Source organism: Microcebus murinus, chromosome 4 (genome assembly GCF_040939455.1).
Source record: "Microcebus murinus isolate Inina chromosome 4, M.murinus_Inina_mat1.0, whole genome shotgun sequence".
NCBI lineage: Eukaryota > Metazoa > Chordata > Mammalia > Primates > Cheirogaleidae > Microcebus > Microcebus murinus.
Genome location: NC_134107.1, coordinates 45646988 through 45666789, shown reverse-complemented (window position 1 = coordinate 45666789; position 19802 = coordinate 45646988). Strand labels below are relative to the sequence as shown.

Genomic DNA, 19802 nt, shown 5'->3' with positions numbered 1-19802 from the left:
AGAAAATTACCTGGGAGAGAGTAAGCAAGCACAGAAGATGCAACAAGCTGAAATGTCAATCATAAATTGCCTTCTTAAAGTATATTCCATGTGTGGTTCCATATAAACCCCAGACAAAAGAAAGAAAAAGACATAAATAAGAGTGGGGGTGAGCATCTAGGATCAGTGGTGCAGAAGGAATAGCCAGATGCTTCTGCCTCAATAGGAAATATGATGCTTGAGAACTGGGAGCTTGAGGACTGTGAGTTAAACTGACTTGATCACTGTTGGTTGGGAGGATAGTGAGTCCCCAACAAGAAATCTTGTGTTCCCATCACCCCAGCGACTTTCAGAACTGGAAATTCTGCCTCCAGACGCTAGAGATTAGAGGCCGGTGAAGTGTACTCCCTAGCACCTTGCAGGTCAGCTCTTAAAGGCAAGGGCTCTCAGAACTGTCGGGTGGCCCCTTGACCTCCGGAGGCCCAACGGGCCAGCCCAGGCCAAGGTGTTTCTAGCATAGAAAGGAGTCACGTGTGTTCTGCATGTGTATAAATGTGGTCCGGCTGGTTCTAGAGCCTCGCACTAGTCGCCATCTGCCCTGGAACTCAAAGACAGCGGCCAAGAAACCTCTCCAAATCCTAAAAACGTCAAAATCGAATGACCTGTCCTAAATGCCTGCAGAGAGAAGATGGGATAGATTAGGTCCCACAGCCTGAATCCTTAGCCACCGAAAGGTGAAACTTCAGAGACGGAAACGCTGGGGCGAAACTGCGTTCTTCCAATTTGCTAGACAAGTTTGGGTTTTCAAATACCAGCGCATCGGTCTCTTTAAATCACAGGGCACTCAGGGATCTGGGGCGCAAGATTGACCCCGCTGACCAGAAGCAGGCCGCTGGCGGGAGGGCAAGAAGGAAAAGAAGGAGACTTTATCAAGATCTCTGGCGTCCAAGGCCCTAATACCCGATCCTAATGGACCTTGCAAAAAGGAGCGGCAGTCTTTAGATTTTATCTAATAATCTGATACCAAAGTAGATTGGTAAGGCGGAACTAGAGCGGGTCACAACGTTGATCACTAAAGGAAAGAAACTAAAGGTTGGGGTCTTGGTGCCACACTTCAAGCTGTGCATGGGGTGACACGTGGCCCTGGGGGCGGGGGTGCGAGCTAAGGGTTTCCTCTCAAGCCTGGGGCGCCGGCTGTACCAAGCAGTGGGCGAGGCGGAAAGTGAGACAGCGGGCTGAAGTGCGGGGCTCTCCACCTGGTCCGCATTGGCCTGCGGGCTCAAAGACGTCCCGGGAGGAGCGGAGGGCACTCAGGCACCGCGGCAAGATCCTGACACACATAAGCTCACTTCCCCTCGGGGTCGGAGCCCCGCGCAGCACGAGAACCTGGGCGCTGAGCTCGGGGTATTGAGGGAGGGAAGGAGAACGAGCGGGTGGGGCTGACTTACCTGCCCGCAGCTGTAACTGCCTTTGCGCTGTCCGTGTGTCCCTGAGCACCGCAATCAGCAAAGGCAGCTCTGCTTTGCTAACTTTGGCCTCGCACCTCCAGAGAAGAGGCGCGAACTCGCAAAAGGAAAGGCGCGTACGATTCCTGGAGAGAGAAGTCCCACTGAACTTGGGAAGGTCAATGCAATTAATTCTGCTCGACAACTTAATATTTAAAACACCCACGTAAAAATCATAATGGCTTTTAAAACCTCGAATTCCCGCTTTGAAAGTCTCCTTACGCCAGCCAGGTGGACAATTCAGAACTACATGACTTCATCTTAAGGTCGCTAACTTCTTTGAGGAAGGGCTTCATAGCCACAGTATAAATAGGACAAGGATAAATTTCAAGCGCTCCAAAATACCGAGGAGAACTTTTAGTGAAACGAAGAATAAGTGAAAGAGTGTAAAAGCCAAAAGGGAAGAAGTTGAAAACTTTCATTACAACACGGAGAAAAGTTTTAGCAATTGGTTTCCTTAAACAGGGATAACAAACATACCAACATTCCAGCAGCCCATCGCCCTTCACTTAAGTTTGGAGTAACCAAATAACCTGAACTCCCAAATAACAGTGCCCTTGGGACTCTGCCTCAAAGAGGTCGGAACTCGTGTTTCAGCAACAAAAGCAAAAAGCAAACTGTGAATAATGCTCTGCGTTCTTTAAGACGTCATTTTGCAATTGGACAAGGCATTGTCCCTCTACTTTAAATGGATGGAGAATAACATTAAAATTTCATTTGAATCTGCGCGTCATCCTGTTAGGAAGACCACAGCGGTAGCGACAGTAGCAGCAGAGCACCGCCACAAAGGAGGTGGGGTAAAGTGGTAAAAATGCATGAACTTTTTTTCAAAGAAAAATAAAGATAAATCAAAAATAAGTTTTACAGACATGCCTTTCCTAGCTTAGGAAAGTTAATTTTCAAATGTGCTTCTGCTGTCTAAGGTGCAAAGCCGAGGCTAGGGGAGTGCGTGGCTGGAATCTGCATGCTGATAAGAGAAGGCTGATGTACTTACAGTGACAGAGGGCAGGCTGCGGGAGAAAAGCTGTTTGTGTTAGCCTGCGAGTTACCCAGGGCTGCAGTGAGAGCAGAAGGGAGGAGTGGGAGTGCCAGTCTGCGTACACCTTCACCACGTCTCATTACATCTGCCAGCCTCTCTCTCCCTCTCTCTTTCATTTCCACATTCCCTTTGTTCCTGAAAAAAAAAAATTCTACACGTCACATCAGAGTCCCCAGATGCAGGCTACACCAAAGAAAAAAAATGAATAATTCAATCAAACTGTGCATAGTCTCTAAGGCAATAAATCTATTGCACTTAAAGAAACGAAGGGTAATTACCACCACGGAATTAGAATAAGGCCAAAGACCAGAGATGTCGCTGAGTCTCTGGATAAACTACCCAGTAAATAAAGTTTCATTTATCAAATCCTTTTGACATCTAAAATGGAAAGTCAGATAAAGATTTTTAACTTATTTTAGAAGGGTATTCACTTTTTTAAAACACATTGTGGGGTAGGGGGGAGAAGGGGAGAAAAAACCTGGAGTGTACTACCTTGTTCAAAAAGCTCCCAAAGGCAGCAGCATAGAGCGGAAACAGACACTAAGTAAGACAATGCGTGTCCGTGGAGCCTGTCCAGGGTCCCTTTCTCCCTCACTCCACCCTCCTCCACTTCCCTCTAATCAGACGCGGATCGCCCTCCACTCTCATCCGCCACTGCAGCTCTGCATGAGGGCAGCTGGAATCTGGGAGCCTTACCTGCGGCACCAAGACCTAAGAGAAATCGCGCCTCCCTGCCACCAACACCTCATGCCATCCCCAAGCACTCCTCCAAAGTCTTAATCATTTACTTCTTCCATCTGCCTAAGAGAAACTGTAAACGAGATTTTTCCCCCCACGATTGAATGGAAGCTCTGTACTGTACCGACTTCTGGATTTGCCCTGGGTTGAGTTTAGGGAATGTCTGGAAAGGAAAAAAGGGAGGAAAAAAGGAGGGGGGCAGCTCTAGCCTTGTCCAAGTTAGTCAGAAGGCGGTGTTAGGCAGGAAAGCGCCTACGGGAAAAACAGCTGGGATGCAGACTGGCTATGGAAATCTCTGTTCTAGGAACCGTGTCCTTTCGTCCCGGAGGTAAGATTGTCTGACTGTCGCACGTTTATTCTTTCGCTGTCTGTGTCTCTCTTCCCCACCCCCTTACTACCCCTGCCACTCGGTCAGCCAGCCTGCACCCTTGGAGAAGGGCACAAACACGGCAAAAGGGCTTTATTTTCCAGGTCTCTCCACTCATAAATTGAGTGTCACCGAAGCAAGATTAGTAAATCTTCTACCCTTGATGGCAACGACCAGACCCTCTGCCCTGCCATTTGCGCACCGATCGCAGGATCTCTGGCTGCAGATCGGTTCTGAAGCCCCAGCCCGCTGGGTCACTTGGCCTGTGGGCTCAGGTGATGCAGCGTCCTAAACGGGTTCGGCTGAGGGTTTCTACCCCATCACCACTTCCCGCCGCTTTCCACGCGCGCGCGGACACACAAACACATTCTGAAATTCTGGCCGAACTCCTCATTTAAACGGAAGTCCCTTTAACAGTCAATTCAGCTCGCTGGAGAGCAGCGGGGAAACTGGGCTGTTACGTGGATGAACTACTAGGGTGCCAACGGACCTGCTCGGCGGAGCTTTGTTTACGTGCCTAAGTCGCCACCTTGAGGTCGAGCGGCAGACTGCGCCCGACTCGGGGCTGTAGAGACGAACCGGCTGACACCGGCCCCGCAGCCTTGGCGACCTCCCCGGACTGCATGAAAAAGCAGCAAGGAAGGGCACCCTGCAGGCGGCCGGGCAGAGAAAGGCACGGTCTGCCCTCCGAGACTGGAGCCGAGAGTATTGAGGGCTAAAACTGCCAACTAGCTGAAACCGATCGCCAGGAAGCAAGCGAAGGCGCACTCTCCCAGCAGAGCACAAAGCTCCGGGGCGAGTCTGTAGCTTCAAGGCAGGAGCTGTGGCTTCGAAACTTCAGCTCTTAACTCTCCGAGCAGTGGTGGAGAGTGGGAGCAGCTTCGAAGAGGCGTAGCATCTGCTCCTATCCTGGCTGAAGACCGAGTCCCTTCAGCAGTAACCTCGGTTCAGCAGACTCCGCACTCCCGGGGGCTCATCTCCTGCTTGCTCCCCACCTTCAGGACCGGAGACAGACAAAGGGACTGAGGGACTCGGTGAGACCCAAGGTCACAAGCGGAGTTTCCCCCGACAAGAACTGTGTGCAGGAGAGGGACATTCAGGCAGCCCGGCCGCTTGCTGTGAAGCTAAACATTTCTCAGCTCTATAGTCGCCCATTTCTCAGGAAATTAGTCTTTCTGAGTGTGTAACAATGGATTCGGTAAAATAATAATATTAATTTTATCAACAACTTTCCATTTTCCCATCCCTACCTCTATTGAAGGCCATCTCGCGCACCGTTCTTCCTATATTAATGTCTTTCACTATAAGGATTCTAGCCTTAAGAATTCCTGGCTAAATCCTGAAATATCTTATTGCGGTGGTTCTGTTATTCCTGGACACTGACTCCAAGGCCTGGGGACATCTGCAAGGCCACGCCAAAGGTCTTCCTCGGTGAACTGTGCCCCATGGGTGCCTCAGTCATTTCCCTGCTACTTGGGTGCAGAGACATTGTTTAAATGTGCTTTACAAATAAGAAGAATTATATTTATTTCAAGAAAAAGGACACACGGGAACTATTTTGTGTTATATGAGTGCATAAATCAGCCCTGGCTGACTTCAACTGGGGCTGTTCAGTATTTTGGTCAGCAATAAATAAATAAATAAATAATGGAATAAATTAAAATTTAAAAATAGAACTACAGCAACCTGGTGCTAATGGACAACAGGAAATGTCTTTTGAAAGAGAAGCAACAGGCCCCCAAGCCAGACCCCATTCCCCTGTTTCATGCCACAGCCTAGCAAATTAGCATTGGATCGGCTTCTCCACTCATGTGGAAAGCTGAGTGTTATTGAATACAGTACTGAATTTTCCCAGGGAATCCCAATTATAAAAACACCTGTGCTAAGTAATGCTGTTCTAATCCACTATGAAAACCTTAAGTATGTAATAGCCCTCAAATCATCTCATTTCTTAGTGGCAGTGGGGTGGGCCAACCTCGCAGAAGAACATTAGACTTGTACAATGTCCCCAGAGCCTTAACTCAGAGGGGCCTTGCTTTTGCCATACATAATACGGGCAGTTCATTTTATCTTAAATGGAAGAAATATATACATGAAGCTTAACATAACTGGTGGAAACTAAGCCTGCATAGAAATATTATTTAAAGAGAAATCCAATGAATACAAAACTGAAATATATATCACATGTGTAGTCAGGGACCAATTCCATGATTTTAAACAAAAGTCCTAACCACATAGGAGAAGTCACTATCCAGTCTATATGCTCCACTTTACTATAAATAGAATATTAATGACAAAATATAATGAAATAAAACCACCATAAATAATGTGATAGTAACCAAAAAATTGTAAACCTCTGCCAATTTCCAAAAAAAATACATGTCAACTATAGTTTAAAAATACTATTCTTGATATTTTTGAAGTGCTATCTGAAAAAAAAAGTATTAAAGTAATGGTTGTTTTATTGTTTAAGGCTGCCAAAACTAACACCATTGAAACATCCAGATGAAAACTGAGATTTGTATCAGTCATCCAAATGTTTCTCTTACAATGATACATAGAATTTTGGAATTTTTTCTAACTAAAAGTGATCTAGATAATTACACAGGTAAGCATGAATATAACAACAACAAAAAAAACAGAAAAAGAGAAAAACATAAGAGTTACAGGATAATTCAACCACAGAAATAAACTTCAGTCACTAAAATTCAAAGTAGCCCTCATGATAGCATCCTTCTGAAATACTGTATTATCTTTTCACCACCAAGTAATATTGTTAAAGTATTCACAGTCCTTGATATGTGCCCTTCGCTGTTTAAGGAAATGCTCACCTTTTTCCAAATCCGAGGTTGGCCATTCATTAAGTTTACTACCATTCCATTCATTATATGTTTTAGCCACACTAGAGCCATTTGATAAATGAGTATAGATACCTTCTGATATGTAATGAAAGACAAATAAGGAACACAAAAATAATGCTGTAAAACTTCTCCCGGGTAAATATGAAACAATAATTATTTACTACTAATACTACTAGTCTTTAAAAGTTTGACAATTGACTGCAGCAATTTTGTTTTATGTATTATTATGTGTTACCGGTGTGTTTTCAAAACTGATTTGACTAAATTCTCTCATTTTAAAATTTGTTACTTAAAAATCTTTCTTCTAAATCCCAGACTGCTATTTTTAAAATTTATAAATACAGGATTTCTGTTGTGTGTTTTTAAACATCCCAATTATATTGAATACTTTTTGTTTGTTTTCCACATTTTATTCATATTTAAATATTTACTAAGTGTCTAATATGTACAAAGCAAAAAATTAAAAATGTTAACTGAAGATTTACCTTTTGTACTTTTATGATTGAATAAATGTTAATTAAAAGCCTATTGCACATATACTGACAATTAATTTTTATTAAATATGCCAGCAGAAGCATTCTGTTCAACATTTGATAATTCCATATGATAATGCCTCATTTTATTCAGCATATTCTATTTAAATTACCTCAGTTATTTTTTATTAATCAACAAATTACATATATTTCTAAAACTGACTTATGAAATGATATTTTTTTAAAAACCCTTTATTTAAAAGCAGGATCTTTCACTATAAACCAATTCTAAATAACATATTTTACTTTTAAATCAGTTCTATAAGAAATCTCAAACTGTATTTCAAATCAGTGCTTAATATAATTGCTATGTAAAAATTATTCTATAACTTGCTAAGTTTTATGTCTTTAATGTGTATGGTACATATAAGATACATATAAGATAGAGATGTTATCTTTCTAAAGTCAAACAAATGAAAGCTAAAAAATAAGTCAGTGTTCCCAAGAATCTGGATGTTTGCTATAATTTAAATAACTCATTAGATTTTATTGAATTTTAAGTTTTCATCAGGATGTTTTGCCTTAGGTTTGAATATATTAGCTTTAAAACGGAGGAGAGGAGGAAGATGACAATATTGAGACTATGCAACAATGATCATCCTCATGTTGATTTATGCCTATTTAAGACAATAATAAATGAAAAGCTTCACTTATTCACATTTAAAGTTCTAGAATAGTAAGATTCTGGGGAAAATATTAAACTCAAGAGCTCAATACAAAAACCTCTTTTAATTGTATACAATATGTTATCAACCTACTTTTAAAGTTGATGAAGTTTAGTACTAAACTGAATATTAAGCAAATAAGTGTTAACTATGTTCACTAGAATTAGCATATTTCAGATTATAGTTTATAAATTTTTAAGAGCATCAGCATCATGATATGGTTGTCATAGAAACTGCAACAATATGTCATTTCAATTAATTTTATATGCAGCGATAAGGCCTAGTTCTACATCATTTCAATACAAGTTTGAAAAGCAAAAATTGAAAAGCAGATATAAATAGTGAATAGTGAGTTTCCAGTTTCCACCAGTTTAGAAACTAATAAGGTACAAGCCTTTTAAAAAGAAAAATGCACAATGCATTTCAATTACATGAAAAGATAGCAATTTGATAAAGGTTATAAAATGTTTTTAAAAGCACACATTCTGGAAAAAGTTTTAACTAACAATCAACTACTTCTCTTGGTATTCCATACTTTTGTTACTTAGGTCTATTTATAGGTTTAAAAATTATTGGTTATTACATATTAATTATTAAATTATGGATGCTCTTTCTGTTCTCAAGAGATAGGTGCATTTGCTCTTACATTATAAATTCAGAACAACTAGAGCAGAATTTTAATATTTTTAAAGTAATTATTGCAACAAATCCTTTTCATTTATAAGGGAACTCACACTGTAGTATCGCAAAAGCCTTCTTAGTATATCACTGGCAGAGATATTCCATTGACATTAATGGCTCGATTATCGGAACAGAAAAAGCCTATGAAAATACAGCATATATTTCCTAGAGAATAATTATGGTAGGAACTTTGGAGCTCGAAATTAATCTGTTCTTTGGCTACCAAATATCTTTTCTTTATATTTTCTATTATTGCACATTTCAATATGGAATATGCCTAAGAAAACTCTGAAAATGATTTGGAAAGGCACATTATATTTAAGTCTATATTCTTCATGCATCTTTTTTACATATAATATAGCCTGTGTTACTAATAATTTCAATGAATTACTACAATGTCCTCAAAGTATCTATAAAATATTATAATCCAAAAAGTAATTTTTAGAAAGTGAATGAAGGATAGTATGTGCATATTTTTTTAATGAAGTCTAATGGAATAATCTAAAGAAGAAAAGATAAACATATATAACTTATTCTTCTTGATAGGATTAGGATTTCAAAGAAGCATTTAAATCCCCAGTTTTCCTAACAATTAACAATAAAAAACAGATGTTTATAAAGCTGTTTTATATGCTGTCTTAAAAGATGATAAAAGATGGTTTGTGGATAGTAAGAAGGAAGAGCCAGATTAACTGCTTGCTGGGTGTATATTTAAAAAGCATTTTCATTGGCTCAGTTATTGTTAATAGTGAAAGAAAACACGTTGTGCTGCACATACTGTATGACTGTGACTATAGAAAACTGCCATCATAAAGTCCTCAAAAACTCTTAAGATGTAATTTACAAAGATAATAATAACACAGAATTATTTCACTTCTCTGAATGCTACACATTTGCATACCAGGACTGTGTACAATATACTCATAATGCACATTCATAATAACAAGAACTTCTTAACACTATAACTACAGCATGAGATCTGTGCATTAGACAGTCTATCTTACCAAGTTTTACTTATTGGTGTAAAAGTGTTAGTAAGCCAGGTGTTAGCTGTCTACAACATTGAAGACTACATTAACTACTACATCACCATTGTGAAAAAATATCATGATAAAACTGAAAATCATGTGACCCTACAAGACAATAACAGTACTATCTAAAATTGTAGTGGATAATTTCAAATTACTATTTTAAAAGTTGGATATGATAATCATGCTCATATAGTATACCACAAAAAAAGAACTAAAAAATCACTAATGTATAATGTGTAATTGTTTTTGGTATTACTATTTATTGAACCAGACACCATATTGTGCACTTTTTAAAAAATGTTTAATGTTTAAAATATTCATTTGAGTGTTTTATTTACTCAAAAAACATCTTAATAACGAATCTTCTTCATGAAGCTTCTGTCGCCTGTGTACTTCCTAGTAACTGTGTATTTGGTATTCACTACAGATACCAGATAAATTCTAATGTTGGTTATTGTCCATGGTGTGTCTTATTTGGTTCAGCAGGGAATAAATAAAGTCTAATGAATAACAGAAATATGGTGTTTTTATTGCCTGGATGAGTTATGTTCTAAATTTACTCTGATACTTTTGTATTAGTCAAAAAGGAAAAGATATGTTTGAAACAAAGAGAGGAGAACAATTAAGCAAGTGGTACAATATGTAACAGTACCTAGATTAGCACAGACTGAGCAAAAATATCTAATTAGGAAAAATTCCTCAATATCTAAAATATTTACATTTTTAAAATTAAATTCAGGTTAATATGAAAAAATGCAACAGAAAATAATTACTTTTTCTTATAACCTTATTAAATATGCACTAACTCATAGATATTTATTTATGTGAATATTACTGAAACTGAATGTATTTCACTGTGAAGTTTTTGTTATCTCCAAAATTATAATAAAACATGACATATATTCATGTATTTGGCTTTATTCAATTAAAAAAGAGTTTTTTAAAAGGTAAGATTTTTATTTACATGAGCATTACAATTTATATTAAGACCATGATATTTAAACATAAAGAACAAAGAAACTACTTTGAATCAGCAACATTTTGGTTCTTGATATTATGTTAACTAAAATACTGTTAAAATCACCAATAAATTTATATTACCCTACCCTTACAGCTCAGGTTTAATATATAACAGGGAGAAATCTGTAATATTATTTTGGTTTTTAAATTCAATACTAATGCAAAAATCTCTTAAATATTCTAAGTTTTATGAATGGGATTCTAATATTTTTATTTCCATTCTCTTTTTAAATAGTTTTGTTAATAACACTTTATCCATTAATGCATAAGAAATAATTTTGCAAAGCCAATAAGAGATTTAAACTTATCACTGGTATTTTCATATGAGCATACATTATTTATCTGGACACGACGATGGAGAAAATTGCAAGGACTTTTTGGAGGCAGGAAGTGAAATATGCTATAATAATCAGCACTAGAAAACTCTTTTTCCAGGTCTTGCTACATTGACCAGGCTGGACTCTAGCTCCTGGGCTCATGGGATTTTCCCACCTCAGTTGCCCAAGTAGATGGGACTACAAGGAGCAGCACTGTATCAGACTTGGAAAACTCTTTAAGTACAAGATATATTCAAGGTTTTCATCAAAGTCAGGTAATTATATTTAATATCAATAAAACTGTATGTGTGTTTTATTGATATTTATTGTGTTTTATATTACATGAGATATATGATCAGATATAACTGTTCTATTTTTTAGTCTTTTGATTTAGAATTTTAGCAATTTTGTGATTTTTCCAAATATAGAAATAGGAAAATGAAGTATCAGCCCATTTTTCTAGAATAGGGCCATATTAATCAGATCTAGGAGAACAGGTACAGGGCTTGCTCTTTTTTCTTATTTATTTATTTATTAAACTTTTTGCCATAATTTTATTTGAGCCACTTCAGCTATCAACTATCACAATTTTGTAGACTTCTTATTTTTAATATATTTCCTATTGTTTCATAAATTTCTTCTATATTAATTGTTAAAAATACTACTTCCCTTTTATCATTTGACAAATCTGAGCATCAGAAATGTGAACTTTCTCATCCTGCTTTCATGTGTGTGCCTATATTTGGAAGAGCATGCAAATCTAAATTTTTTTTTTTCCTATGGGGATAAACAATGTTCACAAACTTACATAATAAGTACCCTGTAAGTAGCAAACTTGTTTTTGGTCTGTTCATAACTAGCATTTCGCAAGCAAAGTTATGCATACAATAGCTAATATTGTACTGCTCTACAGATATTCAAGAAGTGCTCTCGTACTACTAAGAGTTATTTTGTGATGTCCTTAAGGTAAACTAAAAATCCTAAAATTAGAGAACTAAAAACAATTTATCTCAGCTATGTCCAAATATGAAAGGTATGGGTGCTGAGATCTAAGAAGAGTAAGAAAAAGAATCATGGTTATCTGCACTTCATGAGTGTATAGTTTGCAATCATCACAAGTTATTCCAACAGATACATTAAAAGATGCATCACATACACTGAATGGCATGATCATTTAAATGTCAGAAGAGTTAAATACAACCTACAAGTAATGGGAGTAATATCTCAATTTGCCTGAGTATAGGGTTGTGCATGATGAGCTAGAGTGTTTAACTGTCTTAATTTTGTTAATTGTCTTACTATTGTAATTTTGTACTCATTGACTATGTAAATGTGGACACTACCTAAACAAGAGACCAGCATATAATTTAATAAATCAGCCTTTTAAAGAATTTATACAAATCCTTCAACTTCAGAATTTTCTTTCAGGTTCATGATGCCTTGTTACACATTAATTAATAACCCTGCATTCTAAGTCATTCCTACTTCCTAACTACTGCTTCTACATTTACTATTGAAAAAATAAAAGCATCTCCTCCTTATAGCAGACATCCTAAGAATGCCTGTACACAAAGATTCCCATGAAATTCAATTAAAAAGAGAGGCAGAAATATTGATATTTCTTTAGACCTAATGTGGAATTATTTAATTAGACTCATATTCGGCCCAGAATCTGATTTCTTTTAGGTCCTAGAAACATACATATTTTTACTTATTTATGAGTGTCAATGAAAGGAGTATTGCTAGGTCATCTTATAAACACTTTGCTTGAATATGGAGATACCTCAAAGTGATACAAGTAGATCTACCATTTGATCCAGCAATTCCACTACAGGGCATCTACCCAAAAGATCAAAAGTCACTTTATGAAAAAGACATCTGCACTCGAATGTTTATAGCAGCACAATTCACAATTACAAAGCTGTGGAAAGAACCCAAGTGCCCATCAATTCATGAGTGGATTAATAAAATGTGGTATATGTATACCATGGAATACTATGCAGCTTTAAGAAACAATGGTGATATAGCACCTCTTGTATATTCCTGGATACAGCTAGAACCCATTCTACTAAGTGAAGTATCTCAAGAATGGAAAAACCAGCACTACATGTACTCACCAGCTAATTGGTATTAACAGATCAACACCTAAGTGGACATATAGGAGTAACATTTATCGGGTGTCAGGAGGGTAGGAGGGAGGAGGAGGGGATGGGTATATACAACCACAATGAGTAAGATGTGCAACGTTTGGGGGATGGACACGCTTGAAGCTCTTACTCGAGGGGGGAGGAGGGCATGGGCAATAGATGTAATCTTAATACTTGTACCCCCATAATACGCTAAAAAAATAAATAAATAAAAACCACGGCCGGGTGTGGTGGCTCTTGCCTGTGATCCCAGCACTCTGGGAGGCGGAGGCGGGCGGATCGCTCAAGCTCAGGAGTTCAAAACCAGCCTGAGCAAGAGCGAGACCCCGTCTCTACTATAAAAACAGAAAGAAATTAATTGGCCAACTAATATATATAGAAAAAATTAGCCGGGCATGGTGGCACATGCCTGTGGTCCCAGCTACTGGGGAGGCTGAGGCAGGAGGATCGCTTGAGCCAGGAGTTTGAGGTTGCTGTGAGCTAGGCTGACGCCACGGCACTCACTCTAGCCTGGGCAACAGAGTGAGACTCTGTCTCAAAAAAAAAAATAAAAAATAAATAAAAAATAAAAAAACAAAAAACCACTTTGCTTGTTTTTTATATTTTTAATTGATTTTATTTTTCTTAAAGTAATTCTTGCAAAAGGTTAAAAATTAAATTTCACTAAAAAGCTTATAAGACAATAAACTTCTGCTACACCCTTCTTCACCTCCATTTACATGACCCAAAGGCAATCATTGTGAAGTCTTTTAAGTGTTTCTTTTGGTATTTAGCTCCACATTTCTAAATAATGTGCTTATAAGTATATTTTAAGTTTTTGTACATCTACTGATTTTTTACTTAACAATTTTAGTCATTATCTATTCTCTTTTTTTTTTTAGCAGGAAAATATGTAATTCTTACATACCATCTCCCCATCTTCCCAATATAATTATGTAACAGCTTTTGGCTAAATCAAGTAAATGTTTACATAACCACACAAAATAAATTCTGTTCTTAGCAGAGCCAAGTAGTATACTATAAATACTGTCATTTTTTTTACAAATTTTTGTTATGCCTTATTAAAAGCCTTGTTTATAAAACTTACTTACTTTGCATGGACTTATCATCACTTTTTCAATGTTTTTACCTATCAGTATTATTTTCCAACTTGTCAAATATATCAGATAATCTACTGTGATGATTAGTTATAGCTGTGAAAATCAACTATGATAGTTAATTTTATGTGTCAGCTGAGCTGGGTCATGGTGCCCAGATAGTTGGTTAAACATTATTCTGGTTGTTTCTGTGAGGATGTAGTTGGATGAGATTAATATTTAAATTAATGGACTTTGAAAAGGTGAAAGATTATACACTCTGAAGAGAAACCAGAGTGTAAGAGGATTTTGAGCAAAGCAGATTGCCTTCCATAATGTGGGTGAGCCTCATCCAAACAGTTGAAGAAATCAATAGAACAAAAAGACTAAGCCTCCCCTGAATAAGAGAGAATTTCTTCAACAGATAGCCTTCAGACTCTAACTGGATCTCCAGCCTGATGGCCCTTCTGGATCTCCAGCCTGATGGCCTTCAGACTTGAACTGCTTCACGGGCTTTCCTGGGCCTCTAGCCTGCTGCTCTGCTATGCAAATTTTGGAGTTGTCAGCCTCCATAACTGCCAGTTACTTTTTAAATCTTTCTCTGTATATGTACTCATCCTATTGGTTCTGTTTCTCTGGAGAATGCTGACTAACATAGAAACCTGTCTTTCAGCTCAAATTAAGACTGATTGCTCTCCATGCCTCTATAGAATAGTCATTCTGACAGTTTCCTTTATGCTTTCTTGTCTTCCTTTTTCTTGGTTTACTTAACTCATTTTCCTGGAGCACATTCTCTAGTAACTTCTTTACCAAAAAAGATACATGAGAAATATTATTTCAGTTTTGCATATCTGAAAATGTATTTATCTATCCTGATGTTCAGTTGATAGTTTAATTAGGTATAGAATTCTAGGTCAAAAATCACTTTCGCTTAGAATTTTGTGAGTGTAATCACAAAATTGTACTAGCTTGCAGTCCCACCAACAGTGTATGAGTATTCCTTTCTCTTCACATCCATACCAGCATCTGTTGTTTGGGGACTTTTTGATAAAAGCCATTCTCCCTGGAGTTAGGTGATATCTCATAATGGTTTTAATATGCATTTCCCTGATGATTACAGATGTTGAGCATTTTTCATATGTTTCTTGGCCATTAATCTATCTTCTTTTAAAAAATTCTGTTCATGTCTTTTGTCCACTTTTTAATGGGGTTGTTTGATTTTTTTTTCTTGCTGATTTGCATGAGTTCTTTGTAGATTCTGGTTATCAGCCTTTTATCAGATGTGTAGCATACAAAGATTTTCTCCCATTCTGTAGGTTGTCTATTAACTCTATGAACTGCTTCCTTGGCTGTGCAGAAGCTTTTTAATTTGATCAGGTTCCATTTATTTATTTTTATTGTTCTTGTGATCGCTTTTGGGGGTCTTCTTCATAAATTCTTTGCCTATGCCAATATCTATGAGAGTTTTTCCAACACTTTCTTCTAGAATTCTTATACTTTCTTGCCTCAGGCTTAAGTCTGTTATCCACCACAAGTTGATTTTTGTGAGGGGTGAGAGGTGCAGATTCTGTTTCAGTCTTCTACATGTGGCTATCTAATTTTCCTAGCACCATTTATTGAAAAGGGATTCTTTTCTGCAGGGTATGTTTTTGTCTGCTTTGTCAAAGATCAGATGGAAATATGAGGATTATTTTATATCTGGGTTCTCTGTTCTGACCCATTGGTCTATGTCTCTGTTCTTGTGCCATTACAATGCTTTTTAGTTTCTACAGCCATAGCATGAAGTCTGGTAAATTGCTGCCTCCCAATTTGTTCTTTTTGCTTAAGGTTGCTTTGTCTATATGAGGTCTTTTCTGGTTCCAAATGAAGCATGGAATTATTTTTTCTAGATATGCAAAAAATGGCGTTGGTATTTTAATGGAGATTGCACTGAATTTCTAAATCACTTTGGGTAGTATGGACATTTTAACAGTGTTGATTCTGCTGATCCATGAACATGATATGTTTTTCCATTTGTTTACATGCTCTGTGAATTCCTTCTTCAGTGTTTCATAGTTCTCCCTGTAGAGGTCTTTCACCTCCTTGGCTAAATGTATTCCTAAGTATTTTATTTTCTTTGTTGATATTGTGAAAGGTATTGAGCCTTTGATTTTATTATCAGCTTAACTGTTGGTGCATAGGAATGCTGCTATTTGTGTACATTGATTTTACAATCTGAGACTTTGCTGAATTTATCGATTCCAGGAGTCTCTTGGCAAAATCTTTGGGGTTTTCTATACATAAGATTATATTATCAGCAAAGAGTTTGACCTCTTCTTTCCCCATTTGGATACCCTTGATTCCCTTCTTTAGCCTGCTTGCTCTGGCTAGAACTTCAAGGACTATGTTAAATAGGAGTGGTGACAGTGGACAATATTGTCTGGTTTCAGTTCTAAGTGGGAATGCTCTCAATTTTTCCCAGTTCAGTATGACGCTGGCTGTGAGTTTGTTAGCTATGGCTTTCATAATATTGAGGTATGTTTCATCTATGCCTATTTTGTTAAGAGTTCTTATAAAAGGGTGCTGAATTTTGTCAAATGCTTTCTCTACATCTATTGAGAAGATCATATGGTCTTTGTTTTTGCTTCTATTTATGTGGTGAATCACATTTGTAGATTTGCATACGTTGAACCATCCTTGCATCTCTGGAATGAAGCCCACCTGGTCATGGTAGATTATTTTTTTTTTAATTTTTTTTTATTTTGGCATATTATGGGGGTACAGATTTTAAGGTTTCAATAAATGCCCATTTCCCCCCCTCCCCCCAAAAGTCTGAGTCTCCATCATGACCATCCCCCAGATGGTGCACATCTCACTCATTATGTATGTATATACCCACCCCCCTCCCCCTCCCCCCTCCCACCTGCCCAATACCCTATTACTGTAGTACCTATGTGTCCACTTAGGTGCTACTCAGTTAATAACAGTTTGCTGGAGAATATGTCTGGTGCTTGTTTTTCCATTCTTGGGATACTTCACTTAGTAGTATGGGTTCCAGCTCTAACCAGGAAAATATAAGATATGCTATATCACCATTGTTTCTTAGAGCTGAATAGTACTCCATGGTATACATATACCACATTTTATTAATCCATTCTTGGATTGATGGGCACTTGGGCTGTTTCCACAGCCTTGCAATTATGAATTGTGCTGCTATAAACATTCGAGTGCAGGTGTCTTTTTTGTAGAGTGTCACTGGATCATTTGGGTAGATGCCCAGCAATGGGATTGCTGGATCAAATGGTAGATTCACTTGTATCGCTTTAAGGTATCTCCATATTGCTTTCCACAGAGGTTGAACTAGTTTGCAGTCCCACCAGCAGTGTAGGAGTGTTCCTCTCTCTCCGCAACCACGCCAGCATTTATTGTTTGGAGATTTTTTGATAAAGGCCATTCTCACTGGGGTTAAGTGATATCTCATTGTGGTTTTGATTTGCATTTCCCTGACGATTAGAGATGTTGAGCATTTCTTCATATGTTTGTTGGCCATTCTTCTGTCTTCTTTAGAAAAATTTCTGTTCAAGTCTTTTGCCCACTTTTTAATGGGGTTATTTGATTTTTTCTTCCTAATTTTCGTGAGTTCTAAGTATATTCTAGTTATCAGTCCCTTATCGGATGCATAGGATGCAAAAATTTTCTCCCATTCTGTAGGTTGTCTGTTTACTTTCATGACTATTTCTTTGGCTGTGCAGAAGCTTTGTAGTTTGATCATGTCCCATTTATTTATTTTTGTTGCTGCTGTGATTGCCTTTGGGCATAAACTCTTCATAAACTCTTTGCCCAGGCCGATGTCTAGGAGAGTGTTTCCAACTTTTTCCTCTAGAGTTCTAATAGTTTCATATCTTAGGTTTAAGTCTGTTATCCAGCGTGAGTTGGTTTTTGTGAGAGGTGAAAGGTGTGGGTCCTGTTTTAGCCTTCTACAGGTGGCTATCCAGTTTTCCCAGCACCATTTATTGAAGAGAGATTCTTTTCCCCAGCGTATATTTTTGTCTGCTTTGTCAAAGATGAGATGGCTATATGAGGATGGTTTTATATCAGGATTCTCACATCTGTTCCACTGGTCAATATTCCTGTTTTTGTGCCAATACCATATTGTTTTAATTACTATAGCTTTGTAGTATAGTTTGATATCTGGCATATTAATGCCTCCCATTTTGTTTTTGTTGCCTAGAATTGCTCTTGATATTCGGGGTCTTCTTTGGTTCCATACGAAGCGTAAAATTATTTTTTCTATATCTGTGAAGAATGCTGATGGGATTTTAATAGGTATTGCATTGAATCTGTAGATCAGTTTGGGTAGTATAGACATTTTGATGATATTGAGTCTGCCGATCCACGAGCATGGTATGGATTTCCATCTGTTTACATCCTCTGCTATTTCCTTCCTCAGTGTTTCATAGTTCTCCCTGTAGAGGTCTTTTACCTCTTTGGTTAAATATATTCCTAGGTACTTTAATTTCTTTGTTGCTATTGTGAAGGGAATTGAGTCTTTGATTTGGTTCTCAATTAGATTGTTGTTGGCGTATATGAATGCCTCTGATTTCTGTGTATTGATTTTGTATCCTGAGACTTTACTAAATTCATTGATCAGTTCCAGGAGTTTCTTGGTTGAATCCTTGGGGTTTTCTAGATACAATATCATATCATCAGCAAACAGTGAAAGTTTGATCTCTTCTGCCCCTATTTGGATACCTTTGATTCCATTTTCCTGTCTGATTGCTGTAGCCAAGACTTCCAGCACTATGTTGAACAGAAGTGGAGATAGTGGGCAGCCTTGTCTGGTTCCAGTTCTAAGTGGGAATGATTTCAATCTTTCCCCATTCAGTATGATGTTGGCTATGGGTCTGTCATATATGGCTTGTATCATTTTTAGGTATGTCCCTTCTATGCCTATTTTCTTAAGTGTTCGTATCATGAAAGGGTGTTGAATTTTGTCAAAAGCTTTTTCTGCATCTATTGAAAGAATCATGTGGTCTTTGTTTTTGCTTCTGTTTATGTGGTGAATTGCATTTATAGATTTACGTATGTTGAACCATCCCTGCATCCCTGGGATGAAGCCCACTTGGTCGTGGTGGATTATTTTTTTGATAAGTGTCTGTATTCGGTTAGCTAAGATTTTGTTGAAAATTTTTGCATCTATATTCATTAGGGATATTGGTCTGTAGTTTTCTTTTTTTGTTGCATCCTTTCCTGGTTTTGGTATCAGAGTAATATTCGCTTCATAAAAGGTGTCGGGGAGGTTTCCGTTCTTCTCGATGTTGTGGAATAGTTTCTGCAAGATAGGTACTAGTTCTTCTTTGTAAGTATGGTAAAATTCAGGTGTGAAGCCATCTGGACCGGGACTTTTCTTTTTAGGGAGATTTTTAATTGCTGTTTCTATTTCAGCTGTTGAGATTGGTCTGTTCAGGGAATCTATTTCTTCCTGGTTGAGCCTAGGGAGGCTGTGTGTTTCTAGAAATTTGTCCATTTCCTCCACATTTTCCAGTTTGTGTGCATAAAGATTTTTGTAGTATTCATAAATTGTATCTTGTATCTCTTTGGGATCAGTTGTGATATCTCCTTTTTTATTCCTGATGGAGCTTATTAGAGATTTCTCTTTTCTGCTTTTCGTTAGCTTAGCCAATGGTGTGTCAATTTTGTTTATTTTTTCAAAGAACCAACTTTTTGTTTTATTAATCTCCTGAATAGCTTTCCTGTTTTCAATTTCGTTTAGTTCTGATTTGATCTTGTTGATTTCACTTCTTCTGCTGGGTTTGGGGTTGGTCTGTTCTTCTTTTTCCAGCTCTTTGAGTCGTTTCATTAGA

At 37.6% G+C, this 19802-nt stretch overlaps 1 protein-coding gene across 3 annotated transcripts in view; it reads right to left on the bottom strand.

The window, feature by feature from the left end:
* The window catches only part of SOX6 (SRY-box transcription factor 6), a 631508-nt gene extending 628894 nt beyond the window's left edge, over positions 1-2614 (bottom strand). For all 3 annotated transcript variants that reach the window (XM_076002133.1, XM_012780692.3, XM_012780698.3), the window contains exon 1: positions 2479-2614. The gene's annotated coding sequence lies outside the window, so the exon portion shown is untranslated. The remainder of the gene's footprint in view (positions 1-2478) is intronic.
* Between the last annotated feature and the right edge of the window lie 17188 nt (positions 2615-19802).